Source organism: Lissotriton helveticus, chromosome 2_2 (assembly GCF_964261635.1).
Source record: "Lissotriton helveticus chromosome 2_2, aLisHel1.1, whole genome shotgun sequence".
In the NCBI taxonomy this organism is placed as follows: domain Eukaryota; kingdom Metazoa; phylum Chordata; class Amphibia; order Caudata; family Salamandridae; genus Lissotriton; species Lissotriton helveticus.
The window spans coordinates 495,091,627-495,106,069 of NC_136060.1; the positions used below are offsets into that span (position 1 = coordinate 495,091,627).

At 42.5% G+C, this 14,443-nt stretch overlaps 1 protein-coding gene across 19 annotated transcripts in view; it reads left to right on the plus strand.

The window, feature by feature from the left end:
* LOC144821568 (E3 ubiquitin-protein ligase TRIM39-like) overlaps positions 1-14,443 on the plus strand; it is a 1,056,022-nt gene that overhangs the window by 590,538 nt on the left and 451,041 nt on the right. The window lies entirely within an intron of this gene.

Below are 14,443 nucleotides of genomic sequence, written 5' to 3' on the forward strand. Positions count from 1 at the left end.
CATTCGCAAGAAGCTGGGCAATGAAAGCACCACACTCTGTTAGGCAGAATAGCAGCCACTAAAATGAACATTCTTCCCCCGATCCTGTACCTCTTCCAGACCCTTCCCCTCCGCCCGGGCCATATTGGTCTCACATATTTGATGAGGTAGACAGCCACTTTGATACACAACTCCCGCGATTCCCCTCATACATTCTCCTGGGACTGCCCCATCCTATTACATATCCCCTAAAGTCTAGGAGGGGTTGGTTGATAGCTATCGCACTGGGTGCAGCCACTCAGAATATTCTTGGACACTGGCGCTCCACCCAGCTACCAACACACTACGGATGGCTACAGAGGCTTTGGCAGGTACTGGGATGGGAAAAGCTCACCCTCACTTTAGCCGGCAAAGGGTCTGAATTTCCAGAGCTGTGGTGACCCTTCTGGACCTTGCTCACAGTTGAATTCCGAGAATTGACTTGTCCCCGATACCTCAGACTTCTTCCCCTTGCTGATACAGAAATCCGGCAAGCAGGCTCCTCACGCAACCCCAAGCAGACACGCTGATTGCCTGAGCACTCATCCTTCTTTTCTCTCTTTTTATTCTTTCGTGGATGAGGGTGGGGGTAGGGGTGTAGGGAGGTAGAGTTGGGTTCCAATGGTGTTCTGTTTTCCCTACCCCCACTTATTGGTTTTCCCTGTAGACCCTCTGCATGCATCTTACTTTTATAATGTTATCTCTTGTGACACTGGTTGTCTCTATTGCACTGTCTTCAGGGAGCTGGGGATCTTTTTGTCTCTTATCTAAAACTTAAAAAAAGATTTAAACCATAAAAGGAAGTTACCACAGTTGCACTTACGCACTTTCGCCCATTTGACTTCTAAAAGTCGGCTGTCTTTTAGTTGGTTTTCCAGTTTTTACCCCATTGCATTTCTTGTTCTCACGATTAGGAACATTGTTTTAACACACTACACCAGGCTTGCCAGTTCCGGGAGCAACATTCGGGTTTAATACTCACACGTCACGGTACCTCAACACTTTCCCCCGTCCTAATATTATTCATTAGTGACCCCTTTGTTTAGTAGATTAACGTACTCCTATCTTTTGGCCATTTAGTGAACAACACACATCACACGCAGACTTCGACATGCCATATATGAATCTTATAACACTTAGGTCCACTTGACCCCTTCGGTGCTCATGATGAGCTCAGCTCGTCATGGCATATACCTCTCAGGTGCTCCTGACGAGCTGAGCTTGTCATGACCACACCCGTTTTTATTACGGCCCAGCACTGCAGGGGAATCGCTCCAGCAGCCATGTGGTTAAGTACCCGCACTTAGCATACATAGCAACATGACTTCAAATTCGCTCCCACATAATAGTTAACCGCATGGGCACTAACACGTAAAGGCTGCAAAAGATGCGCTTCATCGAATGCTCGCCAGTCAGTGATGATGGCATACCTAGTTCCTTGCATTTTACCCCTGCCACCTGGCATCCACATTGGTTTTCAGGAACATATACTTGTGTTATCTCATCTAATTATAGAACTAGTTTCTATCACTGAAATGGTCTTGGGAGACTATCATAACGCCGTTTTCCACACTTTCTCTATCTTTGCCCACACTTGCTTACCTCTTAACACACTGCGCATCACTGGAGTTACAGAATGCTGGGCCATCTGCACTGTTATATAGAGCACTAGTCTTTTGTCTATGTCTGTCACTGAAGATTGCTTGTCATCTTTTTGCCTAGTCATCAGCTAACGACAAGATGTTTTTACTGCATGCTGCAAAATTGCCACATTTTTGCCATGTCTTTAAAGTTTGCTTGTCATTTTTGCACCTAGTCTTCGGCTGAAGACATGATGTTTTTACTGCATGCTTCAAAATTGCTACATTCTTGCCATGACACAATAAACATAGAAAAGTCACTAATAGCTACTATAAAAACAATGTCCATTTTCAAAGCGCGCTATGTGATCAAGGCCACAGGCTTGTGGTCGAAACGCGTCATCCTGACATGCTAAAGCAATAAACTGATTCATTGTATCTTCAGCTGGAGTCTGTGCCCTTGTTTGGCCCACTGTGGTCATTCACTGACTGGGATCCTGGTTTTATATATATATATATATATATATATATATATATATATATATATATATATATATATATATATATATATATATATATATATATGCCTGACTTTACGCCAAAGCTGGAATTCCTAAACTCCTTCAAGGTATAAATATACCTTCACTTGCTATGGCAAAGCACGGTGTGGATCGGTTTGACGACCTACTTGCACGACGCAGCTCGCTACAGCAAGTGCCAAAGGAAGCCAACTCTCCAGCTGACGCACTGATCAGAAGCTGTCCTCCTCTGCCGAGAAATCCAGCTCCAGTGTTTCTGACTCCCCTTGCAGGGTTTTGGGAAATCGAGCCCGTGAAAGAGATAACAACCTCTCTCATTCTAAGGTGTGGAGCTAATTAGAACCTAGAGAAATCTTAGGCAACTCTTGGCAAACCTAAACCTATGCTAAAGGCCACACTTACTTCTTCCCTCGTACTAGACCTAGGTTAGGTACATTGGGGTAGGCCTATTTTAGAAGCACCAGTTGAGTATTTTAGCCTCTGTTATTTATGTATGTATTTTTATGTCATAGCACCAGACACTGCACAGTATTAATTTATATTACTGTTTAAGCTGTACGCATTATACTTTGCATTCTGTCTAACGATTGTAGCAGTTCACCTCTCTTGCATGAGAAAGAAGACTGTTCAATAAACCCCTTTTATTGAAACACCCATCTCTCTATTTTCTCTGCAACTCTGTGGAAACGAAGCATGCATGATTGACTGAGTAAAATAGTTATCTATTGTTTCCACGAGTCTGAAGATAAGTTTTATTCTTGGGAAACAAAGTTGTCATGTTTATGCGGTTTTCAGAAACTAATCCCTTCTTGTGTATTCGAGAAAGTTTCTAGTGACCTCTGAGCTAGCTACCACTCACAATTAAGTTTAGTATACTCGATAGAGACATACTGACCTCAGTCCTATGTCATATCTATAGGGTATATTATTCCAATGCGCAGAGCCTATTGGAAATATAGGCACTGCACTACATGGCGCCCAACGGTTTTGTAAGGCACTCATTTAAAGCTAGATACTAAAGTAACTCAGTCATGCTTTTCTCAGAGACCCCTTTTTCCGTAATACTCCAATAGACGTCTGGAGTGGGTAAAAGGATGATATCCGCCATAGCTGAGTAGGACGAAATAATCCTATGTATTAGTTTTTGGATTGTTCAACATTGAAGGATACAGTGTTCCAAAATATCGTGCACCTTATCTTTGTTTCCTTGAAACTTGCTCAGCAACTTTCATTAAACAACACCGAGAACGGTGGAGCTGCGGCTGATTCAGCAGCTTTTAACATAACAGGGTTCCAAGAAAATGACGAGGATGCTATAGGCATTCCTCTAAATTAAAGACAAGCCATCACTATAAAACTTATAAAACATGGCTTAACATCAAGAAATGGTTGGATTGTTTTTTTGATAGAGGCACATGAATATCACCAGACAGAGGTATTCTATTTATGGATAGTCTTCCCAGAAGCAAATACAATAACACATGTGTTTCACTTCTACAAAGAAGATGAACCACCAGAGGAATACATTCCTTTCAAGGACATTGAAATTCCACTAACTTACCAGGAGCATGAGCTGTGGTTTAAAGGCACCCTAAAACATTTTAATCACATTACCAGGCTCGGTCCACTAGGTAGACCAGGAGCAACATGGTCGGCCTTAGCCGCCTACACACCTGACCCTGACATTGAAGCAATGTCGCATGACGAATTACTTAGTAATATACACAATTTTATAGAATTATAGAGTTAAAGGTCTTTATTAAAATCACTACTACTTCTTCTAAAAAGAAGTGGGAAAACACCAAACAAACTTCTAAAGAGAAGCGTTATCATTCCAGAGGTAGGTCTCCTCAAAAGGAGCCCTCTGAAAGGAGGTACAACCTCAGGAATAGGGAAAATTTGAGAAAACCTGATAGATATCAAGATACTGATACAAGTTCCTCTCATACCTTTCAGACTTCGTCCCAGAAATCTGAAAGAAGAGGACGGTCAGAAACCAAGGAAGAACACGTGAAGTCCAAAGAGGATCAACACGTTCAGAAAAATAAGAAACCTCAATTCACCAAAAAGAAGGTAGCAGGTCTCAAAATCAGACATGCCGAGGATCTCGAGGACACAACTCAAGAACGGAAAATGGGCTAAGACAATGTTGGACAGTGCAGCAGAGATCACAATAGCTCGCCAGAACCTGAAGGATCATCTGGAGACAGTGGATTTGAGTGAATTCATTCAAGTTGAAACTGCAGATACCAGGGTTAGTTCTCCACATAAGTTATATGAAATAACACTCCGGATGGAGGGTGACATACCAAGAAAAGTGAGAGAACTCTTTTGGGAGCGGCTTTCTAAGGGTTATGACATTCTTCTCACTGAACAAGACTGGCCACCTGAATTTGTCAGGGAGTGCCCACATGGCGAAGATATAATTATGCCAGCCTTCTCAAATCACATTCCAGTTCATAAAAATATACTTTTGCCACTAAATGGGCTGTAGCCCAGGCCCCAGCATTATATAAAAATCATGTAGGATATGATGAGGATTCCCCTCACCATAAAATCCAGTTGAAAACTCAACCGACAATGCAAAGGCAATATCCTGTTAAACAGGAAGCTAAAAAACAGGTCAGCGAGATCTTAAATCAACTTGAATACCAAGGGGTGATTGAAACATGCACCTCATCAATGAACAATCCTTTGTTTCCTTTCTCCAAACCAGGCAATTCATATCGTCTAGTTTTGGATTACAGACATCTAAATTCCTGTTGCAAAACCTTTGCAGTACAAAACGCACATTTATCCAAGAACTCGTGGAGTTTTCAGAGAATTAAGTCTCTAATGACGTTATTATGCCCAATCTTACGTCAAACTCAGCACCTTCCTATAAATATGCCCACACTTGTCCAAACAAACACACGGTGGTTTGGAGCAGTTCGACTATCGACTTGCCCGACGCGCCCTGCTGCAGCAAGTGCCGAAGGAAGCCAACCCTCCAGCTGACGCACTGAGAGACGCTGTACTTTCTCCTGCCGAGAAATCCAGCTCCGGTGTTTCCAGGCTACCCTTGCGGGTTACTGGGAAGTCGAGTCCTGAGAGAGAGACGTACCAGACCTCCTACATTCTAACAACCAAGGTACGGAGCTGATTACACCGTAAGAGAATTCTTGGATCATATTCTTGGCAAAGAATACTAAAACTAGGCTACACCTTACTTACTTCTTCCCTGGTACTAGACCTAGGTTAGGTACACCGGGGTAGGCGTATTTTAGACGCACCAGTTGAGTACTTTTAGTCATTATTTATCACTGTATGTATTTTATGCATTGTAGGTATTTTATGGCTTAGAAACCATATCATGCTTTTACAGTATTATTTTATAATACTCTTGGTATTGTACGCTTTGTACTTTACAGCAAGTATTACGATTGCAGCTGTACATTTCTTATGACTGAGAAAGAAGACTGTTCAATAAATACCTTTTATTGAAAACGCCCGTCTCTCTATTTTCTCTGCACCTCTGGTGAAACGAAGCATGCACGATTGACTGAGTGAAATAACTAACTATTGTTTCTGCGACTCGAGATATATTTCTTATTCTTGGGAAAGAAAGTTTTCATGTTTATGCGGTTGTCAGAAACGAATCCCCTCTGAGCTAGCTGGCACACACACAATTAAGTTAAGTATATTCGGTAGAGACCTAGTCGACTTCAGTCCTACGTCTAATCTACAGAATACACTATTCCAATGCGCAGAGCCTATTGGGAATATAGGAACTACACTACAATACCTCCATTACTACCTTGTGTCCCTTCCCAACAGGATGACTGGAGCTGGGAAAGCACTCCCCTACGAACAGCTACGGAGGAAGAAAACAAGGCCGGCGCCTTTAACTGGGCTTTTCAGTTCGAAGAAGTATCTCCGCCCTCAGCAGACGTCAGCGATCCGCCATTGGTTAAAGAAGAGGAAATACAACAGTCGGCGTGCACTGACACCGGAGAGAGAACGGGAGAAGTTCTGGTGGTGTTTTCGGAAGAGCGAAGAGGACGAGAGAAGGAAGATTGTGACCGAAGAAGAGAGCAGAGTATTGAGGGAGCTACGGCAGAGCCAGGAGGCCAATGACCCCACACTCCGCCGAGCCACGTTCCAGGAGGAGCGTGGTTGTCCCAGGTGCGGCAGACAGTCTCGGGTTGGGTTGGGAGGCGGTGGAGCCCGTTCGTGTAAAACCTGCCCGCACCTGTTCCCCCTCCTCTCCTTTACCCCTTCCTGATCCACGTCCCTCTCCCCGTACACAGGTCCTTCACACATGTTCCTTCAGCACAGGATGACGTGAAAACGAGTGAGCACAGTCAATTGGTACCCTTGGGTGATACGAGCGATGTAGAAACGTCATCCTGACCTTTGTGTTTTTGTTTTTTCTTCATTCCCAGCATATTTGCTGGCTGGAATACCCTCCTGGGGAACCCATTACCCAGACACCGCAGCAACCACACCAGAAGGTCCCGATCCACCCCACGTGAGGCCCGGCCTTCAGGCCCTCTACCATCACGGATCCAGCCCGGTTTGCCAAAGAAAGACTGTCTAGTGGTTCCTAAAATGTGTTTCAGAAAATAAAACCTTACGTATCCAGACCTGGTCTCCGATCCCTTACTTCAACCCCGCCACAACAATACATCAAGACAGCTTGGGAATTACCGTACACATGTAGATGTTGGAGTGGGGGACGTGAAGTGTTTATTAGCCGGAAAAACTGTGAAAACGCACTAAGCGGTTCTCTCCTTTGTCAAGGTATACACCTACACGGGCCTGTGATGGTTCCTCTAACAATTTATCCTGCCACCTGCAAGGTTCCCCAGCTGCAGTGATTGAACCGATTTTTGGACAACTTTCAAATGGAAGCTACCACATGTTGAACGATCATAGCTGCTGTGGCATGTTGCCAGGTATACCATATCTAGTAACTGTGTCAGCCAGGGTCACTTGCTCTATGCAAGTATTGTTTCCTAAAACCAGGGTCACTTGCTCTATGCAAGTATTGTTTCCTAAAACCAAGACAGACAGGGAGTTGCCTTTAGGCCCTCACAGAACATCTCTTCTTTACGAATTGATACTTTAAGCAGAATGAGAGCCATTTTTTTGCAAAAACTGTGCCACTGACTTCGGCCAAAGAAACCTATGATCTACAAATCGCAAGGACTTCTGCCGAGATACATGCCCTCTTAACTACAAACTGCCCTATACATTTTTCAGAAATGTTAAGTCGTATCTTAAACTTGTCTGAGACGAGCAGCATTATGCATGTATTTAGGACCGTATTTTCTGGACTGTTAGCACCTTTTGAAGCGGTCCTAGGAATATTTCCAAACTTTGTACACTCTGTGTTTGGCGATCTGTCCCTCATTTTGGGACTTGCTGCAGGGATACTATTTTTGCTCCTACTCCTGAGATATGGCAAGCCAATTCACCAGTGTAGTGTAGTTCCTATTATCCCAATAGGCTCTGCGCATTGGAATAATACCTTCAATAGTATAGACCTAGGGCAGAGGTTAACTAGGTCTTCTACTGACGATATTAGACTTAAAGGTTTGTGTTTGCCAGCTAGCTCAGAGTTCACTAGAAACTTTCTCGAATAGGCAAGGAAGATTTTAACCTCCCTGGATAGACAAGAAGGGATTTAGTTTCTGACAACCATAGAACATGACAACTTTGCTCTCCCCTAATCAAGAGTGTATCTCTAGAGTCGTGTGAAAACAAAAGACCATTTATTTTACTCAGTCAGTTCAGTGCATTCTTAGTTTCACCAGATTGTAGAGAAAAGGAAGAGACGGGCGTGTTCAATAAAAAGATGTTATTTATTGATCAGTCTCTTTTCTCGTACAAGAGAAATGAATCGATATTATTGCAATACTTATGGTTAAGTAGAGTGCATACAGTAAAAGCAGAATTATGAAATAATACTGTAAAAGCATTGATATGGTTTCTAAGCCATATGATATTTAAAATGGATAAAATAGATACATACATATATACATTTGACTAATCGTACTCAACTGGTGCTTCTAACCACGCCTACCCCGGTGTACCTGACCTAAGCCTAATACGTGGGCGGGAGTAGATAAGTAGCAGTTTAAGTTAAGTTTGTTTTGCCAAGGGACTGACTCAAGAATTCTCTGCAAGGGGTTATTCAGTTCTGTACCTGAGATCTAGAATGGTTGAGGGCTGGTATCTCTTGTCTTTGGTCTTGATATTCCAGCTGCCTGCAAGGGCTGCTTGGAAGCGCTAGAGCTGGATTTCTCGGCAGGAGAAAGGCAGCGTCTCTCTCTCAGCGCGTCAGGAAGGCGGGGCAGCGCCAGTGGGCTTCGCTCTCTGCTGGGCTCCTCGGCAAGTCTCGCTGCTCCGATCTCGTCACCACCGCGTGTGTTTGCTTAAGGCAATGTCGGTAATATTTATACCTCAAAGGTGCCGAGATTGACGTAAGGATGGACATATATACGTCAATAAGGATGTCATACGAACGGGTTCGTTCGCACATTCTTTACTGAAGTTCTCGAGGAAATCAAAACAATGGCTATGGGAATTTCCCAGGTCGCTGTAGGTTTGATTTGTTTTGAGAACTCCGTATGCCTTATCAGGGGCTGGAGGAATAGTGCTTGCCTAATTAGATGGCATGCGTTATTACCTAATCAGATAACGCGCTTCTGTGCCGTGGTGTGGCTTAATCAGATAATGGTTTTTGCACCGTGGGAGGGCTGCTAGTTAATTATTAACCAGACCAGGGTCAGAAATAGGGGGATCGATACAGGGCCTATAGGAATACATCACACCCACTCCACGTAGAGTATGTCCATATTTACAAATCTAGGCATAGTAAATATACTAGTAGTGCATGTGCATACCGTACCACCCCAAAATACATTCATATGCATTTTGAAACCATGAAATATACGAACGATAAGTATATGCACTATATGCACTCAAGCAGTATAATAATGCTAAACTAATTACGCATATTTATAAATCATCATTAATAAAATACGAAAATAACACATGAAATGGCTCTTAATACAGAAGAAAAAGTGCGAGACCATTTCATCACAAAATAAAATATTTATGAACATGCCAGAGGGCAGCTAATGTCTTTAAAGTTCCTAAAATAGAAATTTAGTTCTCTAAGAATAGTTTCTACTTTAAGCAGAAGATAAGTGTCCCGAAAAATTGCAAAATATTTTGGGGCTGCTGAAAAAATTATGTTCCGCTGTCCGTAAACTGGAGAAAAATCGTTCATGTTACTTTATTATCAAAGTTGAAGGCCAAATTCAGGGTGTTGGGAACGCCGTGTGCTAGCTTGCTCAAAGTCATTATTTCTGCTCTGGTGGGAACATCATATCATTTAGACTGTCGAAAAAGCTGTCAACAGCTTCCTGTGAAAGTTCCACTAACTCGGAAAAAGTTGTTACCATGCATTCATGAGCATGATTACCTTCATTGATGTTTTGATCAGTATTGCTGACAGAAGGTCGTACCTGATCGATGCTGCTTTCATCTCGTACTTCACTACCCCTTAATCGTAGTGGTGAAGTCTCCACGAATGCCGTCATCAGGATTGGTAGCCGCTGGGGACAGCACAATGCATGAGCCGTTACCGGACCCAACCAGGTTTCTGCGTCCATTGGCACATCCGATTGTAGTGTCAGACAGGTGTCCAACACGCATTCTTCTCCGCATAGCAAGCACCTTAATACAGGTAAAACACAACGTTGCCACATCGGTCTAAATGAAAGAAACCAAGTCATGTTTAGGTCTCTAAGCCGGGATAGTCCAAGGATTTTAGATATCCGGTCCCGGTAGCCAATGGCTAGGATTGTTTCTTCCCTTGTCGCAGGTGTTTTGTCTGTGGCACGGTTTGCCATAGCGAAATAACAGGATCAAAAATAGGATGCCTGCCACTAGTCCCAAAAGGAGAGGAAGTCCGCCAAAAATGGAATGGACAAAGTCAGGAAAAATACCCAGGATGGCTTTCAATGGGGTTAAAGCTCCCGAAAACACTGTCTTAAAAACATTTGAAACACCACTGGTATCAGAAATATTTAAGATTTCGTTCAGTATTTCTGCGAAATGTATGGGGGAATTAGTTGATAACAATGAATGAATCTCTGCCGTTGTCCTTGCAACTTGGAGATCATACGTTTCTTTTGATGACGTTAGCCTGGTCGGCGTCTGTAGGAGCACTGTCTTCATTCTGCTTAAAGTATCAATTCGAATAGAAGCAATTTTCAAATTGGGCCATAACCTTGAGTCCCTGTCTGGTGAAGCGCTGGGGAACAATACCCGTTCACAGCACATGACCTTCGCAGTCACAGTTATGAGATAAGGTTTTCCGGGCAGCAAACTACAACATCTGCGATCTACTATTAGAATGTAACTCCCGTTCGAGAGTCTCCTAAAGAATGGTTCTATTTGTGTTGCAGGTGTGCCTAGCTGGTGACATGAAAGGTTATTTGAAGACTCTTCACAGGCTCCATGCAAACTAATACCCTGACACAGAAGTGTACCACTTAGTGACATCGCACAATTATTGCCACTAAGAAACACTTTCTGGCCTTTATTACTGACACAAGCATGTGTATAGGGCAAGTTCCATGCTGACTTAATGTACCCTTTACCCATCTTTTCATACTGGCCTGCCTGTATATATTTTTGGCAGTATTGAAACCTGAAAGTAGAAATTGGAATATTAATTATCCCATGTATTATCCATTCAATGACAGGTCGTTCTGACATTGTCAATGGTAATCTCTCGAGTTTCTCAATGCTCAGGATTGTATAATCAGCACCCTTCTGTGCCATACTGATTTGTTTATCAGTAAGGTTAAGGAAATTAAATAGTGACGTTGTGTTGATTAAACGCCAAGGCACATAGCCTGAACGCAGATTTTGTAACGTCCAGCCAAGTTGTACAATAGAACGCAATTGGGACTGACCGTGTTGTAACAACAGTAAGTCTTGCGATATTATATCGATTGCTGAAGACACCCTCCCCGAGTTAAGGTTCATTACACCCCCAATTTCTTTCCAATTTCTCCCGGTTGGGTCAGAGGCAATTGCAGCAACATTCGCCCCCCAGTTGACCGCGCTGGATCTGCCTTTCTCATGCAAACTTTTTACTTTTTACACACAACGACCAAACACGAGATTGTAACACACATGGCAGCCCCTGCCGCAATCCTCTACCACACTGCGACTACACTCTGAACATACTGGCCGCCCACGACACTTATATACGTCGCCCGGAACCGGGCCTGGTTGGTTACGTACATAGTTGAGGAACAACACGCTACATCACTGGCCGGAGGGTTGTAGACAGCAGGGGTACAGCTAGCCAGCAGACTGTCCGCCTTGAGGGTAGGCCCGGATATACTGGTGGGATCGACACTGCGTAATAAGCTGGAATACAATGATGGAGTGTCCAATATGGTGAATGCAGTGACTGTCCCCAGTACAGCTGATGGTGCTATTTGCTATTGAGTGTATTTGTTGGGTTTCTAACTGTCGTCAACATTCGCTCAGATATTGTACGAGCTACTCAAATTGTTGTTTCCCCTTTGAACTGCACACACAAGAAATGTAACTGTATATCAAATGTTTCAATAAAACAGATTTAAAAAAAAAAAAAAAATCGATTGCTGAAGACACAATGCTGTCCAAAGAATATATTCTGGAGGACAGAGTCATTAACCCATTGTCCACCACAGAAAGTGATTTTTCCAAATTAATACGGTCAATTTCCCGTATTTTCTCTGCTGTCTCAATTTGAGTTATTTTCCAGGCTTCGTTATAAGCTGCATATATAGAGGCCGCTATGAAACGTTTTTGACGCTGTTTGCGTGGTCCCATAATGAAATCACGCAAGTCAGTACCTTCATTAAGTAAAGTTAGGTGTTGCTTAATTTCTGCCAGTGTGGATGTTTGTAGCCATTGAAGGCAGAGCTTGCCCACACTGTACGTGGTAATTATCCCTGGGTGTTGTCTTTGGGAATATCTAGGGTCTGGCCTGGTCAATGTGAACCCCTGTATTTTGTTCAGGAATCTGTCTTGACAGTTATTTGTATCTGTGGGCCAGATCAACCATTGTTTCCAATCAGGATGTGTTCTGTTTTGGTTTAATATATGGTTTACGTCTATCTCTTCATCTATAGAGCTATTACTGTTCGTTATTGGCTTTGGAATAGACGGTTTGTTTAAATCTTTGATTTTGGCTAGGCCAAGACAGGTAGTTTGTTGAATAGTGTCATTCAAAAATATAATTTGTTCTGGGATCATGCAGGCTCTAAACAATGATTCTATACCTTGTACTTGCCAATCTTTTGTACCCCAAACAGTTTTTGCTTCAACATTATTGTTCCAGAAATCAAAACCAAATGTATTCATTTGCTCAAAAAATGAATCTGCATATATCAATTTTGTGTTTGTAAGCATGGTCTTTGTACCTGTCTTATTTGACAATTTGAAATAAAATGTTTCTGCATTACTTGTGTTGAACCCTGAAAAATATGAATATTTGTCATAAAAAGTTCTCGAGCTACCTTTTGGAGGGGTTGCACAATGTTCCCATTGATTATAATTTAAAACATTTCTAGGTTGTGCAGATTTATGTAGATAATGGTTACCATAGTGGTTGTAGCAGAACATCACATCATAATTAGACGAACCCTGCAAATAATCATGTTCTGTAAATTTAGCAGACATCACTAGGTCAGACATCATATCATTAATACTTTCAAAGTCCCAATCATCAGCAAATGTGCTTGGTTTTACAAAGTCACTTAATGAGATCTTAAATTGGTGTGGATACTTCAGGATTTCGACCGGACCATAGATTTCATAATCAGTATTGTCCCATGCTACCCATGCCGGGTATAGGATTGGCTGTGAAGTTGACTGAAGAAAGTTCTCTTTTCTCGACATGTGAAGATGTGTGCGGTTTAAGGACCAAGTTGATTTTCTGGCTTGCTGTGTCCATTTTAGCATATTTTCCCTCAATGAAATGTCCCAAGCATAGTACCATGATGAGCCAAAGTATGAGGATAAATGCACCTAAGGCCACCCAAAATTCAATCCATGGAGAAATCAGATAGGTTTCTTTCAGCTGTTTAAAAAGTTTCTTAGCTTTATCTTTAAAAGTTTTTGTTGATGGCTGTTTCTTAGATTCACTCAGATCTTCAGAGGAATCATCGAAGTTGATGAAGTAGCCGGATTCTGTTCTGTCTATTGTTCCAATTGCTTCTGGATTATTTTTTGTTCTAGAAGTTTCCTTTGTTACTTCATCGTAGGTTGGTGTGTCTCGACTAAATGTTTTTATTTGGGTTTTTAGAGGTTTAAGTTCCATTGCTTTGTTGCATAGTCCTTGTTGTTGTTCTGTAGGCATTTCGAATGTGATTAGCCTCTTAGTTTGAACCTCTGTATTTGTAGCAAACCTTGGTGTTCTACTACTTATCGGGAGTCCACTTGGCCTACTGTTTGTTATCGGCCACATGATTGTGGTTTTACCAGGTCGATGGATACAACTCTGTTCTCCTTTTTACCAGCAAGGGGCGATAGTACTACTGATCTTGTCCCGTTGATAGACAAGACAGGAACTGTTTTTCTGTAAGAAGGCCCAAATTCCTTCTTTACCGCGATCTTTTCTCTGACTAGATCCCCGACTTTTGGAATCCAGACAGGTCTTGCTGGGACAGGTGGTTTCTCTTCAGTGGTTGTTGGCTGTTGTTTCAACTTTATGTTGCTCAGGTCTTTCCTTGTTTCGTTTAAGTCCTGCAAAATAGCCAAACGATCTTTGATATCAAAGCTTTTTTCTTTAACCACTGAAGTCTGACTATCAAGATCTAAGATCATCATTCTAGTCCCAAACAATAGTTCGTACGGACTGAATCCTTTCAGAGAATTTCTTGGCAGGTTATTTAGACTACGTTGGACACTTATTAGATGTTTGACCCACCCAGCTCCCGAACCTAATACCTTCGCTGTTATAGATTGCTTTATGTCACGGTTTTTTCTTTCTACGATTCCGTTTCCCTCAGGATGAAATGGACAAGAGTACCGCAATGCAATGCCCATGCTGGTCATGGCCTCCTTATAAGCTCGAGAGCTAAAAGCAGGACCCTGGTCAGAATGCAGCATGCCAATTGCGTATGTGCCGATAAAGACTCGCAAATCTTTTATAACAGTTCTGGCGTCAGCCGATCGCTGGGGCCACATCCATATGAATCTCGTGCATGAATCCACTGCGACCAAGATATATTTATAGTTACCATC